Genomic DNA, 14,222 nt, shown 5'->3' with positions numbered 1-14,222 from the left:
TGACCATCGGCTGTTTAGAAAAAGGTCATTTCTCAAATAATTAAAGTGTTATATATAGACATATATACCTGGAATGATAATAATAACGTATCACACTTAATTTTTGCGCCCAAGTCATCCTTAAACTTTACCAAACAACGAAATGTATACTTCAAACATGGCATCTATACTTTGAACCAGCAATGTTACTTTTAAAGGGAAACTACGCCGTTCCTTTAGCTAGGACAATATCATAGAAATTATTGAAACGAGAGTGTGAGAAGATGTGATCTGTGGTGACTTTAAATTGGATGTACACAGAGTTCTTTATTTCTGTTGGCTGTTTACTTGTTTGGTTTTTGTTTGTTTGTTTCTGTGTGTTTGTTTGTTGTCTCTTTTTATTGGGGGGGGGGGGTTGCTGCTATAGGTAATTATATAGATATAATATGATATCTTTTTCAAACGAGCTAATGATTTCCTTTAATAGCAAATATAGCAAACGAAGAATAAACATTGGACACCGTCTATACATCAGTTATCAAATAGGAAATATTTTCTCCGAGCTATATAGTGAATCACGCCTGTCAACAATAATGTTTTCCCCTCTTTTTTTCAACCTTCTTCTGCATTTGGCCTTGTTTGGTTGTTCCCTAACAATCTTAGACAGACTCTGGGGCGAGAATTTTTTCAATATTTACATCGAGGTTTTGGACAAAGGTTTTGACACTGTTCGAGACAGACAGAAGCCAGCAGGGTGCTAGGGATGAGTCGCGACTATAATGGGTACTGAAAACAAACTTAACCTTACCAAAAAGTGCTTCGGAAGTGTTAAATCCATCGCTATTAATGAGAAGTGTAACAGCAAATTAACACTGCCTGATCGATCCCGCAAGATTGATATTAAAGGAGAATTACATAGAGAAAAAAAATCAATAAAAAAAAAGGATCATAATAAAATCGCAATTTCAAAAGTTTATTTTGCACTACGATATAATGTAACTTACGTATGTGTGTATGTATGTGTTTATGTATGCATGTATGTTTGTATAAATGTATGGGTGTACGTATGTATGTGTGTGTGTATGCGTGTATGTATGTAATTTATCACAACCCTATACTTTGCTAAATTGATTTCATCGTCATTGTATCTCTTTTTCGTTTACTTTTTTTACTCTTTAAGATTCACCTCAAGTTCTGTCATTCACCATGATTCGGCTATTTTTTAACCTCGGAATGCTGCCTTAAAGTATTACAACAGTGATGTCACGTGGTGACAACAAGACGACGTCAATCTAGTGGGAAAATGGTGAAACAAATGGGCTAAGTGGTTGGGTGTACTTTTGATAGGCAAACGTGCACTCAAAGAACAAAATAGACCACAGGAAAGGGCGTAGTCGTGTTTTATAGATTCTCTTTTAATTGCTGCTAATGAATTTCTTGAATAAAAAGTCCTTGTCATTCTTGGAAGAAAACAAATTTGAATGAATCTGATGCAACTTTAAGTAAATGATTGAAGGTTAAAACTATTGAAAACTTGTACGTGTGGTGAGACATGTGCTCAAGGGTGGGAAATTGCCTCAACTCTGGGATAGCAAATGTGACATGTGACTCGCAAAATTACATCTGGCGCCATTACCAAATTGCCCGTGTAACAGGGGTTAAGGCAGAGTACAAACACCAATTATATATATATATATATATATATATATATATATATATATATATATATATATATATATATATATATATATATATATTTATATATATATATATATATATATATATATATATATATATATATGTATATATATATATATATATATATATATATATATATATATATGTATATATATATATATATATATATATATATATATATATATATATATATATATATATATATATATATATATATATATATATATATATAGGCCTTCCGAAGTAGATTCAATGTTTCTTATCCCTAAATGTACTCTGACCAGGTGGGTTTGATTAAGAAAAGCTGTCGAAATCGAAAGAAAGAAATGTATTTTCTGTTGCCCTTATGGCGCGATTGTTTACCCTTAAATCACTGCGATCGCCCATATCAACATGTGCATTACACAAATGAAACCTATATAGGCTACACTCGTACCTTCCACCCAATTCCAAGGAGGAAACGTCTGGAACGTCTGGGTTTATTCATTGCAATGGAAGAAAATGACACAATTTGCAAGCTTCATCGGTAAGACCAAAAGAAAGATATATCTATTCAAGAGAAGAAACCTAACACAGGCTAGTCACGAAAATGAAGGTAGTCCTATGCCTAAACTAAACAGAGTGATTTGATTGGCGCATGATCTGTTGGGCGGAGCTTGCAAATTTGATTGAAGTTTGTATAATCTACGGACTCGTTATTAAATTTGGCGAATTTTATTCAGCTCGAAATATTTAACGACCGATAATTCAATAAAAATAATTAATATTGACATGAAAATTGCATAGAATGGTGTCATTTTCTCTGAGCTTTTAGGGCAGTAAGCTGGAAAGGTCGAAGTTTAAGTTCAGCAAACACACATTGAGACTTTAAATTGTTGCAGAACTAATAAAGGCAGAGGTAGCCCAGTTCATAATATAAACAAAACACAATATTTAATCTGTTGAAAACTCAATAGTTTAATGTACACAGCTCTGATGAACTTCAGCCCTGACATTTAAATAGCTGGGAATGTTTCCGAGCAAATAATATAACGATTGCACTATTACCGACTCAAGTGCTCGTGCTTGTTCGCTCTGGTCCCGTTTCCTTGCCGCGATGTAGTGAACGTCATTATTAGTGGCGCTCTTCCGCATTACATTTATATTTAAACACAACCAGTTCTCATGTACTGAAAATGTTCACTTACGGTTTCATTAATCACTTCATTTTGACAATGTAGTACTGAAGTAATGAAAATAACATTCAGTAAAAGGATTGCTTTGAAAATGAAATTGCAGTAATACAGCAGAAATATAGTAAGGATTCATGACTCAGTGTCAGCCATTTCTCTGCTAGAGAGTTGCCGACTCATGGAGTGATGTTAAGAGTTTTTTTTTTTTTTAAGGACACACCTAGGCCTTGAGAGAGATATGATTTGCGGGAAGAACAGAACCGTCTGACTACAGTAAATATATGCTTGAAATATTACTACAGCGGCATTAATAACTGTTCCTTAAAGCAAAATATTCTCAGAGAGTTATAAATAAATGAAATTGTCTGTAAGATGTCTCCTGTCGTTCATTTTGTCTCCAGTTTTAGAGCCCCTTGTACTAATAGTATTAGCATTATCAATATCATGTGTATATGTAATAAAGTTTCCGAATTGCTCGTACCGTTAGTATAATTGCTTTGAAGCATGGTTATGAATCAAAAGCTAGCATTTATAAAATTGTTCCCAACTTGCTAGTCGATATAGTTGATAGAATGAATTTTGCAATTACGCCCTCTAATTATAGAACGTAAAACTTTGAAGTTCCTCTATTTTTTAAGAGCGCAACGGAGAACAGCGTTAACATTAATTTTTGTAAGATTTACGTTGCCCAGTTTTGGGGTGAAACTGGAAAGTTGTCATAACCCATAAGAAAAATGTAAATCCAAGCTTGAGTCTGTGTCGCTGTATAGACATTCCTCGGCAAACTCCCAAAACAATTTTTCCAAAGCCACATCGTTTTTCTCTCAAATTAAGATTGTTATTTATCAAATAAAGTGACCCTCCCTAGATTCTGTACCCAAAAAGTTCTCAACATTCCGTCGCCCTTACAATTTTCATATAGAAATATTAAACACATGCAAATAGCACTTTAAAAACTTCAAACCTTTCAGAATTTTTCTTTAAAATGAAACACGTGACGAAAGGAGAACGGCTTGACTTAACAACTTATCAATATCAAAACGATGTTGTTTTACTGGTAAGTCAAGAAACATTCCACGCAAGTAAATCTTTCCTAAATGTTTCTCCTTACATAAAAAAAAAAACTGAAAATGAGGGTGTATTTGAAACTGGTAGTTAATTGCTTTATTTAAAAAAAAAGTACCTATCGGAGATGGAAACATATATCAATGGTGAGATTAGGCCCCTACATAAAAGCAATGTCAGTAATTGTGGTCATGTTAGAAACTGTATCACTGTAGCAATACAATTTAGACATTGCCCCCTCAACTAGGGAACACGATCACATGGCAGTTAATAGAGAAAAGAATGTCTCCAACACTTATAGCGTTATGATGTCATATCTAGACTTGTTCAAGTCATCCATCAAGCATATGATCTATTACTTGAGACCTAATATTTCCAAATACTATATCTAGTGGTTTCTGTTTATCATTACCATCTGTATTATTATGTGTAGACAAAATAAAATGAATGAAATAAAAAATGTTTTCTAAGAGCGAAATCTCGTTACTCTTCAAAATAATATCCAATAATTCAAATGTTATGACAAATAAGAAGAAAAAAGATATTCGATCTCTGCTGACCTTACTTTATCGCCCTATATTTATTTGTAAACCTGAAGAGATTCATAAATTATAAAAATCCAAAATAATTAAAACATCTTCACATTTACTATATATCTGGTCAGTAACTTGCGGCACAAGACTGCAATGGTGTGTTTGAGAGGGAGGGGAAGGGAGGGGCAAATTAGTATACCCATCACCACTGATTTTGGTATAGGGATGAGGGCAGGTGCGTCGGGGTAGTGGTCTCATTGTACCCTGGCTGACTGTTGAAAGTTGTCTCCGGACTGACGAATAAGGTGAGGGAGCGAGGGGTGGGGAGGGGGCATGGTTCGGCCTACATTTGCGCACGCCACTGACTCAGAATGAAGGGTTGTGATTGATTTATTAATGCATGTATTTGCAGCTGATTTCTCTAATTGGTGTAATTCCGTCACGTGACAATTATTTATCAGGTTAAGTTTACTCTATAAGCTTGTCAGTTGCATATATACCGACGCCTTAATACATTCATATACTTTCCGTGTGATTGACCCCATCACCTAGACTATGTAACAGTATTCGTCCACAAGAAACTAAATATATATTTTTTTTTAATTATTTAATTATTTAATTTAGAAAAAAACAGTATTCGTCCACACATGATAAGGTACCGTATTCGAAAGAATTCAATACAGATGGTATATAGATATACCCTTAAAAAACAGAACATAGTAATAACAACCACGCCCAGATTTGTATAGGATAGACAAATAGGCATACCACTGTGTGATTTAGTGTTGTTTGCATATTCGTCCACATTGGAGAAATATAATAATATAAAGAGCAAGACATTTTTATCAACCTTTTGAAGATCTGGTATGACGTTATAAACTAACGTTGCAGTCAATAAATGTAAAATCACAGCCAATTGCTCAATACGTTATAATTATGTTACATCTATAGGCTATGTAAAGATATGTACAAATTTGGTCGGATATGAACTTGGAAATATAAGCTGAAATTGCTGAATATGACTGATTGGTGTAACTAAGTAATAAAGTGCTCCATTGACTTACACACTAAATTCTTCAGCTTAAAATGTCGTTATCAACTGATATGTCCTATACCCCCCCCCCCCCCCCAACCATATGATATAGTTGTTGGCATGATCGGGCTAGCGCATCATAGTACATTCGAATTTATCCCTCCATGACCATTTAAAGTTTGAGCTAGAAGAAGTCGAAATTTAGCATATTACTCCCCAACCAATCTGCCAGTTCTCGTTTCAGACATTCCCTGTTTCACTCAGGAATTTCTACAATTACTTAAATCACCTTCAATCCGCACGATTTTTTTTAAACCTAGTTTATTTCATCCTCTTCAACATGCAAACCATAACAAAGAATGCGGTACTAGATCCTGCAGATAAGACAATTTTGCGACGTTGGTTAACTTCTCAGGCGCGCGTTATACACTATACTCTAGTTCTGGTTAAGTGATACATTGAGTTAATCTTCTACAACTCTGTCCACAGCATCGCCCATAACCAGAGCAGGCGCGGCGGAACGGAAAAATTATTGGGGGGGCTAATGTGTGGAGACTATCAGAGCCGTATATAGAGAGAGTTTGGCCAACCATGTAACCGATTTGGATTGGTCGAGAGGGAAAACGCCCACACAGGGTGGTAAAATAGGTCCACTTGAAAACTTTATAGCAGACGACACGCATACTCACAGTGTATAGACTATCGTTTGTGTACACGAAAAAAGTACGAAATTATGAAAGAAATGGTGCTGGGGATGCTGCAATCGGTCAGAACATGGATATTGTTGTTTGATTATCCGACTGACCATAAAAGAAGAGGAATTTTTGGAAGTAGAAAGAACAAGATGGAGATCTAGTGAAAAACAGTCTGTGTAGCCTAGGCCCATACTAGCCATAGGCCCTAGTGTAATACGAGTAATGTACAAGCAATGCGAGAATTTTACGTTCAGACTGGTTTCTGTAATTACATGCATGGCTATTCTCTCTCGTTTTACGATCCACAAATTCGATTTCATTATGCCAGCTCTCCTAATCATAGGCATGGCAGTTTCAGTCGCACATATAGTTATCCTAATTCCTAGTTATTGTATGCCTAGGCTATGCCTAGCCTAAAAAAGTATCACTTTTAGTTTAATGTAAAAGGGTGGGCTAGCCTCTAGGCATCACGTAAAGCCCTAATCCTTAGTTAAGCCCGAAGCATAAGTTAAGCCTGGGCTTAGTTAGACCTGGACCATTCTTGCTATTACTACAACTGTTATAGCACATTACATAATATGGCACAGTATAAGGCCCAATTCAACTACATGTAGGTCTAAGGAAAACAAAGTAGCCTAGGCCTAAACTAGTTAGGCTAGGTCTATACTCATTGGCAACTTGTGGGTTGTGTACACATACAGGCCTAATTATATAGACCCTTTTAGTATGCCATAAACAAGTGCCCAAATGGTTAAATGATCTTGGTTTGTGTTAATTGTCAGCATTGGCCTAGCCTTTTTAGGCTAACATGAATTCAGCCTAATTTTTTCTTCTTCAAAAGTATAGCCTAGGCCTTGGTTTAATTTGGATGCAGTCAACTATCATTTATCAAAGTTGCATCAGTACCTCCTTATTCCCTTAATTGACACCCACATTGATGATTGAAGTTAAAAAATATCTTTTTAAATTATCTTTAGACAGTAAATTTTAACTCCCTGAATTTCAGGACTTTTTTTACAAATCAAAGGTGACATGTGCTCTGAAGAAAAACTCCTAACATAAAAAGCCACAGTTAGCAGACTGTGATAATGACAAACCTGGTGAGTGACTACTAGACTGAAATCCAGTTCCTGCAACCACAGCAATAAAGTCTTTGTTTTAATCAATGCACTTGTGTGTTTGAAACTTTCAAATGGACACTCAATGGCAGTTGGTTAAGATATAAGGTTTTACCTTCATCATGGAGAGTTGAAGGGAATCTGCCTCATCATCTGAATAATGGACTCAAGGATAGCAACAAATCATGATTGGATAATGATTTTGAGTAAGTAAATATCTGGCAATTTGAAAGTTTTTATTATTTTTTTACTTATTATTTAAGCTGTTAAGCTCACACACAAGCAAATGATCAAGTGACAACAACCGATGCAGTATATTTAAATGTATTGAAGACTTGCCCTAAACCGCATGCCGCGCTCTGAAAAAGTTTACTTTCCGTTGCTTGCAAGTGAAGTTTTTTTTGTGTCGCTACAAAATGCAGACAGTAATGAAACCTGATACCTTGTTATCTTTTATCTAGACCTGAGATGTCCACGCTGCTATGTGCACTGTGTTGTGGGTATTGACTGTGATGTTTGTATTGACTGTACACTTATGTCTATTTACAGATGGTAGCAAGCTGTATGTGTATTTTCTGGGATCAATGGTGGTGTCTAACACTTCTGTTACACCGCATTCGAAACTAGGTCAGATAACCGGCATGAGACGTTTCTTTGTGCGGGAGTCTCCACACCCTTTAAGGAGAAGTATTTATATCCCATTAATAGAGATAGAATTATGTTTCAATTGGTAGCATGCAACTTAAAATTTTGCAAACATTAGATACAATCAAACAATAACAAGGTTCATTTACAAGGTAATCTACTGCCCTTTATTTCACATTAGTCTGTCACATCAGAAGGTCACAGCTTTCAATAATTATACAAACAAATTCCCTTGATGGGTGCTTCGTTAGATTCCTGCAATTTTCAAGTTTATCAATGTAATAAGTTCTGAATGTGGCAATGTGGAGAAGCTTTGGGATAATCTGTGGATAAGACTGCCAGACTATCAACAAGATTCCACATCCATGCAACTCCAACTGCTTCCGTCACCTCCTTGCAGATGTACCACATGTCCAAAAAAAAGTCAGCATTGGTTAATGTAATTAAAATCTGGCTTCCTCCTGAGCTGGCAAATACACATGAATTGTCAAGTACAGAGGTCAGTGTGAAACCAATGAAAGATCTTCTCAGCTTTCAAGAAAACAAAGACTTGAAGCCAAATTGACAGAGGCCACACTGATACCATTCCACTCTCATAAGATGAAGGTATAACACACACTTCATTTTGCTTCTGCGATGCAGTGCCTGGTAGACTGTGAGGGTCACCCAATGGATGTTTTAACAACTGCCTGGTTTATAGAGCTCTGCAACAGATAATTCATCCTAATGTCTAGTCGTCATCCTGTCATGGCCTTGAGCAAGTTGAACCCACTTCAACACAAAGCAGCTATTGAATTCTTGTCTAGGTACTGTCAAATCCACATCACCATCATTGCTGGTTCCAGCTACGCTGACCATGATAAAAGAGTACAATGAGGGTTTTTTAATTCACCCAACAGAGCTTGCATTCCAGTACCTTTGGGCAGCTGAAAAGATATTCAGAAATTGTTATATATGAGTGTGTTTGTATGCATGCATATGTGTGATTTTCTTGCTTTACAGAACAGCTCCATTTTGATACGCTATGTAACGTGGAAACCTGCCAATCATATGTTTGAAAAAGGACAGGCTGAAACGATTCTTAAATGAAAAGCTTAACGACTTCTTGCATTTTTATACATCACTGTTCAGGTAAGGCCAGTAAAGGCAGTGTGAAGAATAAGTAACAATTAATAATTATCATTATGGCCATTTGCTGTCTGCATAATAACAAACTGAATGATGTCATCAGCCCTGTGCTCAGTTGACAACACTGACAAGTAGGCACACTATGTCAGTGTGATCCATGAAACCTTATTAAGGACATGAACGTATAGTATATATGTTAATGGAAAATACATAAGCTACAACATACACCAGTATTCAGTTGTTGCAGGTTTTTTTTTTCTCGACAGACCCATTCAATCTGTTGCACCTACTATAGCCTAGTACTACATTCCTGAGAAATTAACACCACAATATCATTCTTAGGTTTGCCCACAGACTCCCAACTATTGCTAACTCCTACACTCAAGTATAGAGTTTAGTTTAGTAGAAAAAAAGACCAGGAGAGACATTCAAGTCCCCATTAAGGACCCTAAGGCTATATGAGAGGAATAAAACCGAGGACATCAAATGTCATACCCAATTACAATGCTTAATGTACTCATCCAAAGTATTCTTAAACCCATTCACACTACTTGCAATTCAACCTTCTCAGGCAAACCATTCCATCCATTCACAACCCTTGTATAAGTTGTATTAGACTTTAGAGAAAAAGTTATGCCGAATATTAATCCTACTATGTAACTTCTGGAGTTTAATACAATGACCTCTGGTACAACTACTTTTTGGCAAACCTGAAAAGATCAGTGAAGCATAAATTGTCATTTTATGTGTAGGCCTACTTTATTTAATTGAAGGATCTATTAATGTAGGCCTGATGCTATAGTTGTGCGTCTGTAATCTAGCCTAGCCAGGACTGTGATGTGTGCTTTTCGTTTGTATGACTAAAGTAGGACTAGTTGTATGAGGCGTAAAATAAAACAAGTGTAATGACAGGTTTTCAGCTAGTTTTCTATGCATTTCAGGTGTGAAGATAAACGTAAATGTCATTAACTAACGCATACTCTAATTCATTACCTGATATCCATTTTGTTCCGTCGTATGCCTGTCAAAATCTGACATTCTGAGTCGCTTCGTTTGTTCGCAACGAGCACAGTGTGCAAAGTTGCTATATATTGTGTGTGGTGTTTTTCGTGTTTCGCGCAACTGGTAACGACAACTGGACCTATTTTGATGCCCATGGTTTGCGTGTGACGTCACAAATCGCCAGTTGGCCAAACTCTCTCTATATACGGCTCTGGAGACTATCTAAGCGGAGCGCCACCATCGGTTGGCGCGGAGCGTACAAGAAAATTTTGGGTTTTTCAAACCCCCAGATGGCCGGAAACGGCACTTCCCGAGTGTTTTATGCTGCGAATACCTAGCCCTAAAATATGGGTCTCAAGCCTGCAATTTCTCAGATTGCACGTTAAAGTCTGTAAAAACATTGTAATTTGTATATTCGTTGGTGTTTTAAGAGAGTTGCTATTACTCGTAGTGTACTCGCAAAGGCGTTTTTGATGTAGTAAGGGCAGTGGCGGAGCTAGGGGTATTGGTCAGGGGGGGGGGCAAGAATGGTCTATAGAGGCGCTTTCGACACTATCTAAGCGGAGCGCCACCATAGGTTGGCGCGGAGCTTACAGGAAATTTTTGAGTAAAGATACTCCCTAGATTGCAGGAAATGACCCTTTCCGGGCCTTGCTAATTTGCAGATAAACGGAGAATAAATAGGTGTCGTCGCCATTTTGTCGGAAAATTACACCAACAGAATATGACAAATGTCAATAGGTATATGAGAGCGCAATAAAATAGTCAATAATCGCGAATAAGTAAAAAGTAGTGAAAAGCTGAAAAGGGCGCCAGCAGTCCATTTGAGTCCGTCAGGGGGGGGGGGCATCCGCCCCCTGACTGTATATATAGACGCTCCTCCACTAAGTAAGGGGATGTTGGAGAACTGGCTGAAATGAGGCAAGTCATTGGCCTAATAGACGAAGTTGTGTTACGCTTACCGGTACTCACACTCACTGCTTCCACTTTTCACGGGGCGTGAAGACGCGGTTGGGGTGACAATGTGGTCTATAGCTAGGGGACGGGCCGAGGGTCCCCCAGCAATTACTAAAATTATTACACCTATATAGTATACGTGTGCATCGGATAGATCGACAAGTATGCATTGAAAAATGGGCAGATGCACGTTTCGGAGCCTTGGTAAATATTGGGGGGGCTTATCATGCATTTGCCCCCTCAACTTTTTCATTGGGGGGGCTGAGCCCCCCCAAGCCCCCCCGGTTCCGCCGCCACTGAACCAGAGACGTCAAATTATAAATGCCGCCACCCTACTTTCAATTTTATAGTAAATTAAATTTAAATTTAAACAAACCCAACTAAATGTCAGAAAAAAAAAATCATTTTATTTTATTCGCTTAATTTAGAATTTTAGAATTTGCCAACCATCAATAGAGGTTTTCAATGGTCAGATTTCTGATTCGAATGAAATTAAACAATTGAATCCCAACTACTACAAAGGCTACTCTGTTTGAAGACATTTGGATATTTTCCCCTTTAATGTACGCCGCCAATTATAAGACCACCGATCCCTTATTCTCTCCTGTTCTTAATAATTTTCTACCAAAGTTGAAATGATCATGTTAGCTTATAAAGTGCATGCATGTGGCTCTTTCTTCATCTTCTTCTTCTTCTTCTTCTTCTTCTTCATCTTCTTCTTCTTCTTCTTCATTTTCTTCTCATTCTTCTACAGTGGAGTGATGTAAACTGGAGCAAGCATTATTTTCATCAAAAATCAAGAAAAAGAAAAAAGAGCAGAGAACGGAATCTGTCTATAGCTCAACGGTCTCCATTCATACTCTCTATATCGCGCGGCAAATTTAATTGTCGCTTCATTTTATTTGATTATATGTAGATAATTTTATTTTTTTCTCTCCAAGCAAACAGCTCCAGTACTTTTTTTCCGTTGATAATTACAGAGACGTAACAAACTTGTATATTATACTTACAGCGTGCAAGGGCGTTATTTACGTACATCATTGCTCTCATGCCAAGGAACCTTGTGTATTATTGTGATAGCAAAAAAAAAAGGAAATTATATTAAACTTGTATACCTGTAACGTGGACATTTTCTTTTTTTATCTTTTCTTTTTTTTTGCGAAAAGTTGAAAGAGAGAATACAAGGACCTCGGTCTTTACACCGATAACGTTTGGCAATGTCAACAGACGTTTGTATACACATACAAACTATAAATGTCGCTTAGATACGGTAACGCACGCAGCTTATTGGACTAAATATATTGTTATTGGCTTTTGTGAACATATAAATTTAGTTAGTGGTAATCGAGGGGCCTTGCGAATCAGATAGAGTATATTAGTGGGCGTATATGAGAATAAATATAGAAAAAAAAACACGATCTTAAAATGTTAATATCCTTGATCTGGGAAACTTTACGTTATTTTACCACGCTAAGCAACCGCATGGTAAATGCCGAATGGCTAACAGATTGCAGTTTACACTGGGCGCATATTCTCTTCAAAGTTGCGCTCATTTTCAGGCGCGGATGCAAGGGGTTTGAGGTACATCACAACCCCCCCCCCCCCCCCGGTGTCCTTGCAACCTCACACAGTAGTTATTAGCAAAACCTTACATGACTTGTATAGACCTAATTAAACACGTAATGTTTAGCCTAAATTTAATTTCACATCTACTATGCTATTGTTTTTGTGGGGTGGGGGAGGGGTGGGGGAGGGGTGGGGGAGGGGTGGAGAAAGAACCCCAGATCCTCTACTTGGGACTCGGCATCAACACCCTTATTGCCACACCCTTCGGTTTTGAAATATTGGATCCGCTCCTCATTTGAGATTTTTTTAGTTGGAAGATTAATTTCATCAGTTATTAGCACAATCTTACATGTAGACCTACTTTAAAACCTAATTTTTAGCCTAAAAATGCCTCAAAATAGCAGAATTATACATCTAACATGCTATTATTTTGTGTGTGTGGGGGGGGGGGTGCGGAGAGGACCCTAGATTCCCTACTTGGGAGTCCGGCGACAACGACCTTATAGCCACATCGTTCACTTTTGATATATTGGATCCGCCCCTTATCTGGATTTCTGCTGGCTGAGAAATCCACCTAACTTCAAGTCGCCCGACCAAGACCAGAACCCACGACCTTGCAGTGACTGTTGCTAGGTTACAGTACGTATAGGCCTATAACGGCACCACCTTTATCCAATCGATCATAAGATTTGTTTAATGTCAAGAACATGCAGCTTTCTACAAAACATATAGTGTGACAGTGTGACTAAGGGCTGAAAGAGAATTATGGTACACATGACGTCACAATTTTTAACGTCGAAACGTTCAACATAACCTGAGATTTACATTTGTTTTTCTCGTTAGTCACGTGATAAAAAATATCAGAAGCCAAGAGTATTTGCATTAACCATTCGCATTAGCATGCATGCATGTACTAACGGATATTATCTGTTATCCCGTCTTTGTCTTAGTCTTTGTATTAATTCTACCCCCCCCCCATTCCACTCCCCCACCCCACATCCCCTCCCTAACCTCCTATAATCCCACCAACTCTAGGGCCAAAAATCATTCGGAACATGAATCCGGGGATAATAATCTCTGGACAAAATTGGAACCCAAGCTACGGACCTGACGCCATTGTGAAAGTATAGAAGACGAAATGTAGATTACATGAAGCTAATCCTCTAAAAGACTATATCATGTTGTTTATTTGCAATGATTAAAACGTTGTTTTTCTTTATTTCGGTTCCCTGAAAATGTCAAAGTTTTCACCTTGAAATGTTAATCAGAATGATATACTCTTCCAAGCTTTCACTAGCCAGCGATAAATTGTGATAGAATTGGATTGTAAGAAGAAAAAGAAGAAGAAAAAGAAGAGGGAGCCAAAAAAAGATGGAAAAAAAAACAATAACTGAAGTCATCAAGCTGCCTTCTAAATAACAACATTACTTCTCTCTTTGATCAACAACTACCGTCATTTGAAGATAAAGTAAAACCGATAAAAATGCCTCTGAAAATATCACCAAACCACCGTTTATTACTTTTTTGGGGGACAGAGCTAGCCAATCAGAAGAAACTGATTTTTTTGCCGGTACAGTATAGTATATATAGCCTGACTGTACTGTTTCTTATGAACTATTACGTGCAAACGG

The 14,222-nt window shown here is 37.3% G+C and overlaps 1 long non-coding RNA gene across 1 annotated transcript; it reads right to left on the bottom strand.

Annotated features, from left to right (window-relative positions):
* Positions 1 to 8,078: 8,078 nt before the first annotated feature.
* Positions 8,079 to 11,321, bottom strand: LOC139974084 (uncharacterized). Its single transcript, XR_011795387.1, has 2 exons — positions 10,060 to 11,321; positions 8,079 to 8,864 (listed from the first exon to the last, which is right to left on the bottom strand). It is a non-coding gene; the product is annotated as an uncharacterized lncRNA (long non-coding RNA).
* Between the last annotated feature and the right edge of the window lie 2,901 nt (positions 11,322 to 14,222).

The sequence above is a fragment of the Apostichopus japonicus genome, chromosome 9 (assembly GCF_037975245.1).
Source record: "Apostichopus japonicus isolate 1M-3 chromosome 9, ASM3797524v1, whole genome shotgun sequence".
Lineage (NCBI taxonomy): Eukaryota > Metazoa > Echinodermata > Holothuroidea > Aspidochirotida > Stichopodidae > Apostichopus > Apostichopus japonicus.
This window is presented reverse-complemented; position numbering and strand designations above follow the sequence as displayed.